The sequence below is a fragment of the Podarcis tiliguerta genome, assembly GCF_965153285.1.
Source record: "Podarcis tiliguerta genome assembly, chromosome: 2".
Classification (NCBI taxonomy): Eukaryota; Metazoa; Chordata; class Lepidosauria; order Squamata; family Lacertidae; genus Podarcis; species Podarcis tiliguerta.
Window position 1 is genome coordinate 41,530,727 of NC_139535.1, and position 12,142 is coordinate 41,542,868.

At 45.5% G+C, this 12,142-nt stretch overlaps 1 protein-coding gene across 8 annotated transcripts in view; it reads right to left on the reverse strand.

Moving 5' to 3' along the window:
- Positions 1–12,142, reverse strand: part of ABHD6 (abhydrolase domain containing 6, acylglycerol lipase) — a 43,591-nt gene that overhangs the window by 21,024 nt on the left and 10,425 nt on the right. Inside the window, exon 1 of one of the 8 annotated variants that reach the window (XM_083419949.1) lies at positions 11,455–11,743. The exons of 6 other annotated variants lie outside the window; for them this stretch is intronic. The gene's annotated coding sequence lies outside the window, so the exon portion shown is untranslated. Of the gene's footprint in view, positions 1–703; positions 1,021–11,454; positions 11,744–12,142 lie in introns of those variants that run through there. One more of the 8 variants, XM_083419950.1, reaches the window with a different exon arrangement.

Here is a 12,142-nt window from a genome sequence, read left to right on the forward strand (position 1 = left end):
AGAAGGACCAACACCTGCACTAATCTAGGCTCCCTGGTTTGAGTTCTGCCCTCACCACTCATTCAGGAAAGCCTACGCAAAGGGACTTCCCTTCCCAACGCTTCTGGGCCTCTCCTAGAGCTAGAGTGGGTCCAAGAGGGACTGGAGAGAAGAATGATGATGTGGAAGCAGAGGTTGAAGCTATCTCACCCAGAGAGTCTATTTACCATGTAAAGTAAGTAAGCCCTCACCCCCAAAATATATATTATATTAAAGAAGAGGCCAATGTCAGCCATATTTAGCTCCAGCATTTGCCTGACCATGCCAATGCTGACACCACACATGGAATTGGCATATGGATTTTCTTCTGCTTCTTCCCCTTTCCTTTTGTATCCCATCCACTACACAGTAAGCCATTTCTGTATTATAATATATAAACTGCCCATAGCAATCTGACAGAAAACCATTCTATAAAAATAGTAAATACATGAAATATTTGTGAAGCAGCAGAGGTTTGAAACAGTAGACTCACATTGCCCTGTTCCAAAGGTGTTAATTTAAGTTTCTATGACATCCGTCAACAAAACTTCTCTCAAGCTTTACCACGGCATAACCATTTTTAACATCTCTCTGCAAACGGCTTGTGTTCCATCATGTTTGAACGCAGCCACCATTGTCCCAGTCCCAAAGAAAACAGCAACTAACTGCCTAAAGGACTACAGACCTATTGCATTAACATCTGTAGTGATGAAATGCTTCGAGAGATTGGTCCTTCAACACCTTAGGACATGTTTTCCTTCAGATTTTGATAAACTTCAGTTCGCTTATAGGAGAAATAGGTCAACAGATGGTGCCATAGATACAGCCTTTCACCTTGCAGCGAGTCATCTGGAGAGACCGGGGAATTATGTTAGAATGTTGTTTATTGATTATAGCTTGGCTTTTAATACCATCCTTCCGGACATTCTTATCAAAAAGCTGATGGAACTATACCTTTCTTCTACCATCTGTGACTGGATTAAAGACTTTCTGAAGGATCGGACACAAACAGTGAGGACTGGGCCTGTTACATCTACCTCCCTGAAGCTCAGCACTGGCGCCCCACAGGGATGTGTGCTGAGTCCCTACCTATACTCGTTGTATACATATGACTGTATTTCATCTGATCCATCCACTGTAATTATTAAGTTTGCAGATAATATTACCATAATGGGTCTAATTACAGGTGGAGATGAATCAGCATACAGGGGGAGAGGTTCAAAAAGTATCTACGTGGTACCTAGAGAATAACTTGCAACTAATTATTAGCAAGACAACGGAGATGGTATTGGACTTTTGAAGGAAGAGAGGGGAACTAGCCCCGTTGTATATCGGGGGGGGGGGGTTGTGTGGAGAGAGTCTCTTCCTTTAAATTCCTGGGAGTTTACCTTAGTAAAGATCTCACTTTTAAAAACAATATAGCTCAGGTGGTTAGGAAGGCCCAACAGAGACTCCATTTTCTCAGGGTCTTGCGAAAGAACAATGTTAAACAACAACTGATGACCTCCTTCTACTGGTCCACAGTAGGAAGTGTCCTCTCATATTGTATCACAGTGTGGTACGTTGGCTTGACAGCCACGGACAGAAATTCTTTACAGAGGGTGGTGAACACAGCTCATGATATCATGGGCTGTCCCCTGAGCCCGCTAGATGACATCGCAAGGGATTGTTGCCTTAGGAGAACGAGAAAAATTCTCAGGGACGATTCACACCCCGGCCAGCACCTCTTTAATTAAGAGAGATTAAGAGAAGGGATAGCAAGTTTTTCCAGTATGCAGTGAAGGCTGCAAGGGTGTTGCTGGCTCAGAAATGGAAACAACAGAAAATACCGACAATAGACGATTGGAGATCAAAGTTGTTAGACTATGCAGAGTTGGATAAGATGACTGGGAAGATTAGATATTTAAGAGACCAAAAGTTTACAGAAGACTGGGGAAAATTTGTTGAATATCTGGAGAGTTTAAGTGAGGGTCAAATAACGCAAGAGGGTTTCAAAAGAGGACTGTGAAAACGTGAGAGGTATTGTTAAAAGGGAATAGAGGAAAAAGATTTAAAAATGACAATATAAATAAATGCGTAAATTAATAATGACTACGAAAGATTTACGGAAAAGCTGAAGGACGTTCAAAAAAGAAAGATTTGGAAAATTTGAATGTGAAAACAATGTATGTTTTGTTTTGTTTTTGTTGTAAATTAATAAAAATCATTAAAAAAAAAAAATCTTCTACCCTCGGGTAGGAGATATAGAAGTATAATCAGTCATACCAACAGGCTAAAAAACAATTTCTATGCGTGGGCTGTTAGGCTGCTGAATGGAAAATAATATAATGCAACTGACTTTCGGGGTTGGTGTGTTGTGCGACAAGCACACAGAGTGCAATGAGATTTAGTGTTTGTGGGGGGGGAGGCTTTGTTAATTTCATTGTACACAGGTTGTACATTGACAATAAAGGTATTCTATTCTATTCTATTCTATTCTATTCACACACATTTTGCCCCAGTTCACAAAAAAATTCTCTTCTGGTTTCCTAGAGCAGCCTTTCCCACCCAGATGCGCTCCAGATTTTGCTGAACAGATTTTGTATGACCATTGGCCATGTTCTCTGGCACCGATGGAGTCCAACCCCACCTGGAAGGGCACTGGGTTCTCTACCCACAATTTAAATACTACATCACAAGCGGAAATTCAACAAGTGTTGCTTTCTCCACCACAGAGATTGCATAAAGCTGCATTCCTAGAATATCTTCCCCAGAGCATAAATAAGGCCCCAAACCTACAAGCACATTTTATATAAAAACGCAATTCACATTGTGAATATTCTCAATCACAATTTCAAAGAAGCATCTGGAAATTAAATACACAATGCTGCTTACTCAAGTATTATTAATCAGAACTGATTAAGGAAACACAGAAATGTCAGACATTTTCTTCAAACAATCTCCCTCTGGACACATTGAAGTTTCTTATTCTGAAATAAAATTCCCTCTAGATTTATGTTAAGGATACTAGGGCAGCTTTTATGAGCTGGAAACACAAAAGAGGCTCAGAAAACAATTGGTGCAACCCTTACCACACAAGCCAACAGCTAACCATGCCAGCTCATCTTTTTATCAAAACCATATCTCTGTCTGATGCAAGCAGCATCCAGGAGTACTGAATGTACTGTACAGAGTGTGTGACAAGTTGAGACATCCTGATCACTATGAATGGCCAACTAGAGAGTTGCAATAGACAGGAAAAAAACAATGCTAACTCTCCCTAGATTGTGGGAATTCCTCTTCAGGAAGTGAGCACTCCAGCTCTGGGGAAGCAACAGAGAAGCAGTTTGAAACTACAGTGGTGCCCCGCAAGACGAATGCCTCGCAAGACGGAAAACCCGCTAGACAAAAGGGTTTTCTGTTTTTCGATGCGCTTCACAGGACGAATTTCCCTATGGGCTTGCTTCGCAAGACGAAAATGTCTTGCGAGTCTTGAGATTTTTTTTCACTCCCCACCCCCTTTTTCTAAGCCGCTAAACCGCTAATAGCCTTTTAGCAGCTAATCCGCTAATCCGCTAATTGGTTAGACCATGGTGCTGATAACGCCAAGGTTACAGGTTCGATCCCTGTATGGACCAGCTGCATATTCCTGCATTGCAGGGGGTTGGACTAGATGATCCTCAGGGTCCCTTCCAACTCTACAGTGCTATGATTCTGCTATAATCCCTTAAGCCTTTAATAGCCGCTAATAGCCGCTAAACCGCTAATAGCGCTAAGCCACTAAGCCACTAATAGGGTTGCTTCGCAAGACGAAAAAACCGCTAGACGAAGAGATTCGTGGAACGAATTAATTTCGTCTTGCGAGGCACCACTGTAGTTTGCAGTTTGAATGAGGAGTGGAAACTAGGAGACTGAGAATTAAGGATTGCCTGAAAGTGAAGCATCTTAAAGTGCAGAATCTTCTCTCTTTCTCTCTGGAAATCTGGTACAGGACGAGTAGATCTGCTTGCCTGCATATACTTTATAGGCAACTGCTTGCTTCTACTTTGCCACTGTGCGGATATTTCTAAATGGAGCAAAGGCTACAAGCATCTCACTGCTCAGAAATGGGCAATCCATAGTAACAGACCAAGAGATAGCTAAATGAGGTATAATACATTTCACACCTGAAAGTAGCCTCAACTCAGAATACATTCTGAAGGCACCATGTACGCACACAGGAGATGCATCTAACTTGTAATGGGCAGAACTCAGCTATTGCCTCCCTGATGATTCCTCTGAATGTTTCCTCTTCTCACTTCTTCTACCAAAATTTTCTTCAATCTACGAGCACCAAGGTACATCATTCTACAACTCTGACCAATAAGTGCAGAGTATTTTTCATTGCAGTCAGCAGATTCTTGTTCAGTGCACCTCGCCCCCCCCCCCCTTCTCTCTCTCTCTCAGGATGCATTACATAATCTACACAGCAAATTTCTTCAAGGGATGTTCAGCAAACTGAAGATAAATGGCAGCATCCAGAAATGCTGGGGCAGCAGGCCAGATTAAAATGCTTGCAGTTGCGATAACTGCAGGTAACTGCCTGTCTTGCTCAGAGAGAGTAAAGCAGGGATGTTACAGGAGATGAAGAGGATCATGGAAGAAACTTCAGACCCAAAGAAAGTGTATTGAGGAGAAGGAGCCATAAAGTTACAGGAAGATCTAGATCTGTACTGGGCAGATCTGTCACACATGTTCATGCACATTTCCTTCCCAGCAGCCCAGCCAGCATGGCCAATGGTCTATGGATGATGATAGTAGACGTTCAACATCTGGAGGATCACAGGTTTCACATCCCTGTTATAAACCAGCACTGGCTACATATGAAGCACACAGGATATTAGCAAAGCTTTAAGTTAGGTATGCAAGTAGATTTTACCAGCATATAACTAACAAGCATTTTCTGGAACATAGTAGATCAACAGGAAAAACTTCAAGACAAATCCCACAATCTACAGTTCAGGGAAATGTCAACTTTTGAAAAAGTATTGGAATGAAGACTTGGAAAGCATAGCAAATTGCAGGTATCAGTAAACCAGGGTTTCTCCCCTATTCCCTAATAATTACTTTTATTGACAACATGTTTCCCGCCCAACTGCTATCTTCTAATTATGAAGGCCCCAAACCATTCTTCTTACATGATGGGTTCAGTTGAACACCTTCCCCCCAAAAGTATGGCCTTTAAGACTTGGAGTACAGAAGCTCAAGTGATGTAACTAAGCTGCACATGGCAATCCCTGGTCCGTGAAAAGGATCTAGGGGTCTTGGTGGACCACAAGCTTAACATGAGTCAACAGTGTGACATAGGAGCAAAAATAGCTAATGCTATTCTAGGCTGCATCAATAGAAGTGTAGTGTCCAAGGGAACTTCAAGGGAAGTAATAGTACCACACTATTCTGCCTTGGTCAGACCACATTTGGAATATTGTGTCCAATTCTGGGCACCACAATTTAAGAAGGCTGTTGACAAGCTGGAACATGCGCAGAGGAGAGCAACCAAGATAATTAAGGGTCTGGAAACTAAGCCTTACAAGGAGCACTTGAAGGAGCCGGGTATGTTAAGCCTGGAAAAGAGGAGACTGAGAGGAGATATGATAGCTGTCTTTAAATATCTTAAGGGCTGTCACATGGAAGAGGGGACATGCTTGTTTTCTCCTGTTCTGGGGGGGGGGGGGGGATAGGACTCAAACCAATGGCTTCAAGTTACAAGAAAGGAGATTCTGACTAAACATTTGGAAAAACTTTCAGACAGTAAGAGCTGTTTGGCAGTAAGAGAGGTGGTGGACTCTCCGTCTTTGCAGTTTTTTAAGCAAAGGTTGGATGGCCATCTGTCATGGATGCTTTAGCCGAGATTCTTGCATTGCAAGGGTTTGGACAAGATGACCCTTGTGTACCTTCCAGCTCTAAGATTCTATGACGGGGTCAGCAACCTTTTTCAGCCATGGGCCAGTCCACCGTCCCTCAGACCATGTGGTGGCCAGGACTATATTTTGAAAAAAATAATGAACGAATTCCTGTGGCCCACAAATAACCCAGAGATGCATTTTAAATAAAAGGACACATTCTACTCATGTAAAAACATGCTGATTCTCGGACCGTCCGCGGGCCGGATTGAGAAGGCGATTGGGTTGCATCTGGCCCCCGGGCCTTAGGTTGCCTACCCCTATTCTATTATATCCTCAGAGAAGCTCCATCCTACACCTTTTTCAAGCTGTGCAGTAGTCTTCTCGAAGTACAGTAATGAGAACTGGTCACATATTCCAAGCACTGTTGCACCACAGATTTGTATAAGGGCATCGTGACATTGGCAGATTTATTTTCAACTATTTTCCTAATGATCTCCAATATAAGAGCTCGCTTTTTTCACAGCAGCCACACATAGGCAGTGGCGTAGCGTGGGGGGTGCAGGGGGGGCCGGCCACACCGGGCGCAACATCTGAGTGGGGCACGCTCGCACTCGCAGCTCTCTGCCCCTACCTGGCTCACTCACTCTCTCTCACTGCAGTGCTGGCTGTGCGAATCCGATCCAAGACGCCGGGTCGCCGCCCACTGTGGAGGGGAGGGTGCCAGGCGTGCGGTGCAGTGCAGAGAGAGAGCGAGGGACTATCTGGGGGAGGGACAGTGCAGTGGGGGGGCACAAATTACTTGCCTTGCCCCGGGTTAGGGGGCGCAAATTACTTGCCTTGCCCCGGGTGCTGACAACCCACACTACGCCACTGCACATAGGGCCAATGTTTCCTTGGGCCACCTACCACAACCCAAAGAACTCTTTTCTGGTCAGTTGCTGCCAGCTCAGATCCCATCAGCATATATGCAAAGTTCGGATTTATTTATTTTTTTGCCCCAATGTGCATCACTTTACATTTGCTTACACTGACTGACATTTGCCATTTTAACATCCTTTCCTCTGGTTTGGAAGAATCCTTTGGGAGCTCCTTAGAACTGTAAAGTTGGAAGGGACCACAAGGGTCATCTAGTCCAATGCCCTGCAATGCAGGAATCTTTTGCCCAACATGGAGCTCAAACCTACAATCCCAGGATTAAGAGCCTCATGCTCTACCGACTGAACCATGAGCCATAATCCTTGCTGTCCCTTTTTCTTTTTTTACCACCTTAAATAATTCGGTGACTTTGCCATTTCATGGCTTACCCCTAACCCCATCCTCCGGCATCCACTATCAAATCTAACTGGTGTCCTTCATGCAACCTTACAACATACCAGTTTACTTATCTTCCTATTTAGCAAAGATCTGACCGTCCTCCCTAAAACCTTTCTATGAAAGAGATTTGTCCCTGTGCACAGTCCTAGTCCAATTTAGACTCCCTTGGAGATGCGTTCAAAACATTTCCACCAGTTGGCAGGTCTTGATGTGGGACCTGTAGCTGGGCTTTTAACAACCATTTGATCTGCAGCACATAGCAAGTGCTCACGCTTATCTTGCTGGCTCTCTGCAACTCAAGCCGCTTTTAACGCTTTTAAAGGCGCATGAGGAGGCCACGGCAGGTTTCCCCCTCTCCCCAAGTAGCTGGCAATCCTACGCACAGAAGTAAGAGCCAGGGAATAATTGGAAATCCCAATCCTCTAGTAATTGCTTCATCTCCTGGGACCTTTCAAATAGCCACCTACACCCTGCTGAAATTTCTTTATCTACACAAGCCTTAAAAGTTCAGAAGCCCTGTCCTCTTTTCTCACCTGGGTCCCCTACTGCTTAATCTGAAATTGAAGCATGCAACCTTTTAATCTTTTTTTGCAGGAAGCTTCTCACAAGGCATTTGGGGCAGACATTGGCTCTGGAATTCAACTGTTCTCTTCTTATAGCTCAGCGGCAGAGCACCTGCTTTGCATTCAGAAGGTTCCTGGTTCAACCTCAGGCATCTCCAGGTAAGGCTGGCAGAGATCTCCAACCTGAATTCCTGGAGGGCCACTGCCAGGTAGCCATCATTAATGCCACTGGGTGAGATGAGCCAAGGGTCTGACTCACAACAAAGTAGCTTCCTATGTTATTATTATGAGGCTTATTTTGCCGTATTTGTTTTTAGCACTGTAATTTTTACATATTCTAACAACTGGTTGTAGAATTGTAGAGTTGGACAGGACCACGAGGGTCATCTAGTCCAATGCTCTGCAACGCAGGAATCTTTTGCCCAACGTGGGGCTTGAACCCACGGCCCTGAGATTAAGAGTCTCATACTCTACCAACCGAGCTCTCCAGCACTATTGTTTACATTGTGTACAGCACTGGGATCCTTTAAGAGGAAGAATGGTATATAAATGGAATAATTATTAATGATCTAAACTTGTTAACTCAGTGTTTTCAACTTAGGTTTGTATTTCTAGCTACTAACATGTAGATTTGGGAATGAATTTTGTACAAGAATTTTGTTTTGTTTTGTCTTTCTCAGAGAAACTTGAGGCATATAGAAGACTGTGCAACTTCAGAAATGGTAGCTCACTGAGTGACCTTGGGCCAATCACAGTCTCTCAGCTCAACCTACCTCGTAAGACTGTTGTGAAGATAAAGTGGGGAAAGGAGAACCATGGGCACCACTTTGAGCTCCTTGTGGGGGGAAGGTGATATAAAATATGTAATAATAATAATAATAATAATAATAATAATAAATAAAGCACTCCTGGAATTGGATGTTGTCTCATCTGGCTTCCTGTTGGTGAAATGCTATTACAGTGGTACCTTGGGTTATGAACTTAATTCGTTCTAGAGGTCCGTTCTTAACCCGAAACTGTTCTTAACCTGAGGCAAACTTTCACTAATGGGGCCTCCTGCTGCTGCCATGCCGCCGGCACGCAATTTCCATTCTCATCCTGGGGCAAAGTCCGTTACCCGAGGTACTACTTCCAGGTTAGCGGAATTTGTAACCCGAAGCGTTTGTAACCCGAAGCGTTTGTAACCCGAGGTACCACTGTGTAAGGAAATCATGTGAATTAATTTCTGGCTCCTTGATTGTTAACAAGTTTCTGACTATAAAAAGCCACCTCATCCTTTGCCAGATAAGCCTGGCTTCGTCTGCTATGACTGCAAGGGGGTCTTTTCCAGTCCTGCAACATTTTTAGATAAATCAATCCATTTTTCTTTCTTTTCTATTTTTTTTTTAAGAGTATATTGTTTCAAAAATTAAGTGCATGCTTCTTGGCTCGACACCCATCTGATTAATCGTCTCTCTTCCCTTTTGCAAAACGAAGCTGTACGTCACAGTCCTCTTTGCACAGTGCAGTGAGCAACATATAACCAAACAAATCCTCCCTGACATATTAAGCTTTCTCGGCCGCATCCAATATTTCCTCTAGTCTTCTCGGGACTGGCGTGGTCCTCCATTAAAGTCTCAAAGCATCAAGCGGCAAAACCTTCCTGCCCTCCAGTCACTGCTTCGGAATAGAACGTTCTTAAAGTATTAATAAAAAAAGGGGCATTGCAAGAAAGTACATTATTTTACTGCTTTCGTATTAGAACGCTGGGCTGAAACTGTGGCACTTTCACAGCTAAAAGGCTAGATCGGGGTAGCAAATGTGACATCCTCCACTGTGCCATAAGAATTCCAGACATATCTGCATTAGGCCTGGCATACATCAAAGTTCACTTCTGAGCCTAGGAAGATATAAAGGCCGGCTCTATCGTTAGGCGTAGGCCGCCTCAGGCAGTAGATTCTGGGATGCAGGGGGCAGCAGTGCCAGTCCGATATTTTGCCACTGGAAGAACCACATTACAGCAATAAAAGGTAAAAGTTGAAGGACCCCTGGATGGTTAAGTCCAGTCAAAGGCGACTATAAGGTGCGGCGCTCATCTCACTTTCAGGCCGAGGGAGCCAGCATTTGTCCACAGACAGGTTTCCGGGTCATGTGGCCAGCATGACTAAACCACTTCTGGTGCAATGGAACACCGTGACGGAAACAAGAACGTACAGAAACGTCATTTACCTTCCCGCCACAGTGCTACCTGTTTATCTACTTGCACTGGTGTGCTTTCAAACTGCTAGGTTGGCAGAAACTGGGACAGAGCAACAGGAACTCACCCTGTCATGGGGATTCGAACCACTGACCTACTGATCGGCAAGCCCAAGAGGCTCAGTGGTTTAGACCACATCGCCGCCCATGTCCCAATTTACCTTTACCTATTACAGCAATACTTCCACACAGCAATAAAGGCAAATGGATATGGCTTCGCAGACACAAGCCAGTACAACCTGTGTCTACAGGCCCACCATATTTAGCAATGGATACGTTGTTGCTCATACTTGATGCAAATACCATCCCCCCCACAGTGACTGCTTGCGCAGAGTGGGAGACAGCTCAAGTTTAAAAAAATGGGGAGGAGATGGAAGAACATACCCATTTTTACATCCACACTATGAAATTACGGTAGTTTCTTCAGCTTTAAAGCAAGTACAGTGGTACCTCGGGTTAAGAACTAAATTCGTTCTCGAACGCTGTTCTTAACCTGAAACTGTTCTTAACCTGAAGCACCACTTTAGCTAATGAGGCCTCCTGCTGCTGCCGCACAGCCGGAGCACGATTTCTGTTCTCATCCTGAAGCAAAGTTCTTAACCCGAGGTACTATTTCTGGGTTAGCGGAGTCTGTAACCTGAAGCGTATGTAACCTGAAGCGTATGTAACCCGAGGTACCACTGTATAAGGAAACAGGATTGGGGGGGGGTGGAATTCATGCAACCTAAAGAACACTGGCACCGGATGGGGATTTTTGTCTCAATGCAAATAGCTACACCAGTGAGGGAGAGGATTCTTACATGTGATTTATATAAAATAGTTCTCAACCACCCTTCATCACAAAATTTCACGGCAATGTCATGACAATGGCTAGGGGGATTAAACCTTTCAGGCCTGACTGCAAGGTCCCAATCGTTCCCACCACAGTCCCCACCACCACCACCACAGCTATTTGCATGGGGGGGGGGGCCACATTACTGGTTAAATGCAAAAACAAACTTTCATTTATCCCCATCAGATTTCTACATAGCAACCTGGAGGCTCTCCTACCTACAACATAGAAAATCAAATATTCAGGACTTTATATAGTCTCCACGCTTCAGATGCTTTTCGCATGCCAATGCAGGATAAGAAGCTGAAGAAAGCCTTTTTTAAAAAAGAAGACGAAGAAACGAACCTACTTTCTACAACCAGTGCACCTTTTACACTGACATTACAGACATGGGGAAAGAAGCGGGTCACCAGGGGTCCTTCATGAGATCAGATCACACACACCTATCTTCCAGTAATCCGGAATAACCGCCGATTATCAGCACCTGATTCTGTCCTCCGAGCACTAAAGCAGATTACAGCTGCCACTCCGAGCATAAACAGACAGCAACGAACCGAGAAACAAAGGAGAGGCGAGCGTGCCTTCGACGGAGTAACGGGGAAGGTGCCCGATTTCCAGGGGAACTTACAGAGGGTTTTGGAGCCTTTCAGCCCGCTACTAGAAGTCTTGCAAGTCCCACCGTGTCCAACGGGGGCTGGCTTCCCGAGGAGGATCCCAGCCGACGTGCCAAGCGACCGTGTGAATGCGCCAGAAGCGACACCGCTTCCTGGGCTGACACAGCAAAAACGTCCGCTCGCAGAGGGGACGCAAACCGGCGGATCGCTCGACCCATACATTACTCGTGGCCGGTCTGTTGACGGAGGAGAGGGGGCTGCCTGGCCTAAAGAACGAGCGAGGAGGATAGGCGGGCCTGGGCATTTATTTTAACCGGGAAAGCATCCTCCCTCCCTCGTCCGCCCGGCTGCCTTCGCTGCACTGGCCAGCATCCAAGCCAGGGATGCTTGTGCTAGCGCGCCCTTGAGCCACACCGGCCTGGCCCTCCGGAGTCCGACCCCCGCTGCCAACATCGTGACACAGCAGGGCCCTCTGCTCGTCGCACGGTCCCCGATGCGCCACCGGCCGGCGCCTGGGGCGAGCCACGCAGGAGGAGCACCGCACGCAAGCGATGCCGCAGCGCCTTCCTCCGGCTGCCCGCGCCTGCCTTGCATTCCACCGAGTCTGCTCACTCCGTCGCAGCAAGCAGCAGCGGCGGAGGCTGTCTTCTCTCCCCGCTCCCCGGCCGGCCTGTTAACCTCCCAGCCCCTCTCCCCACCGGC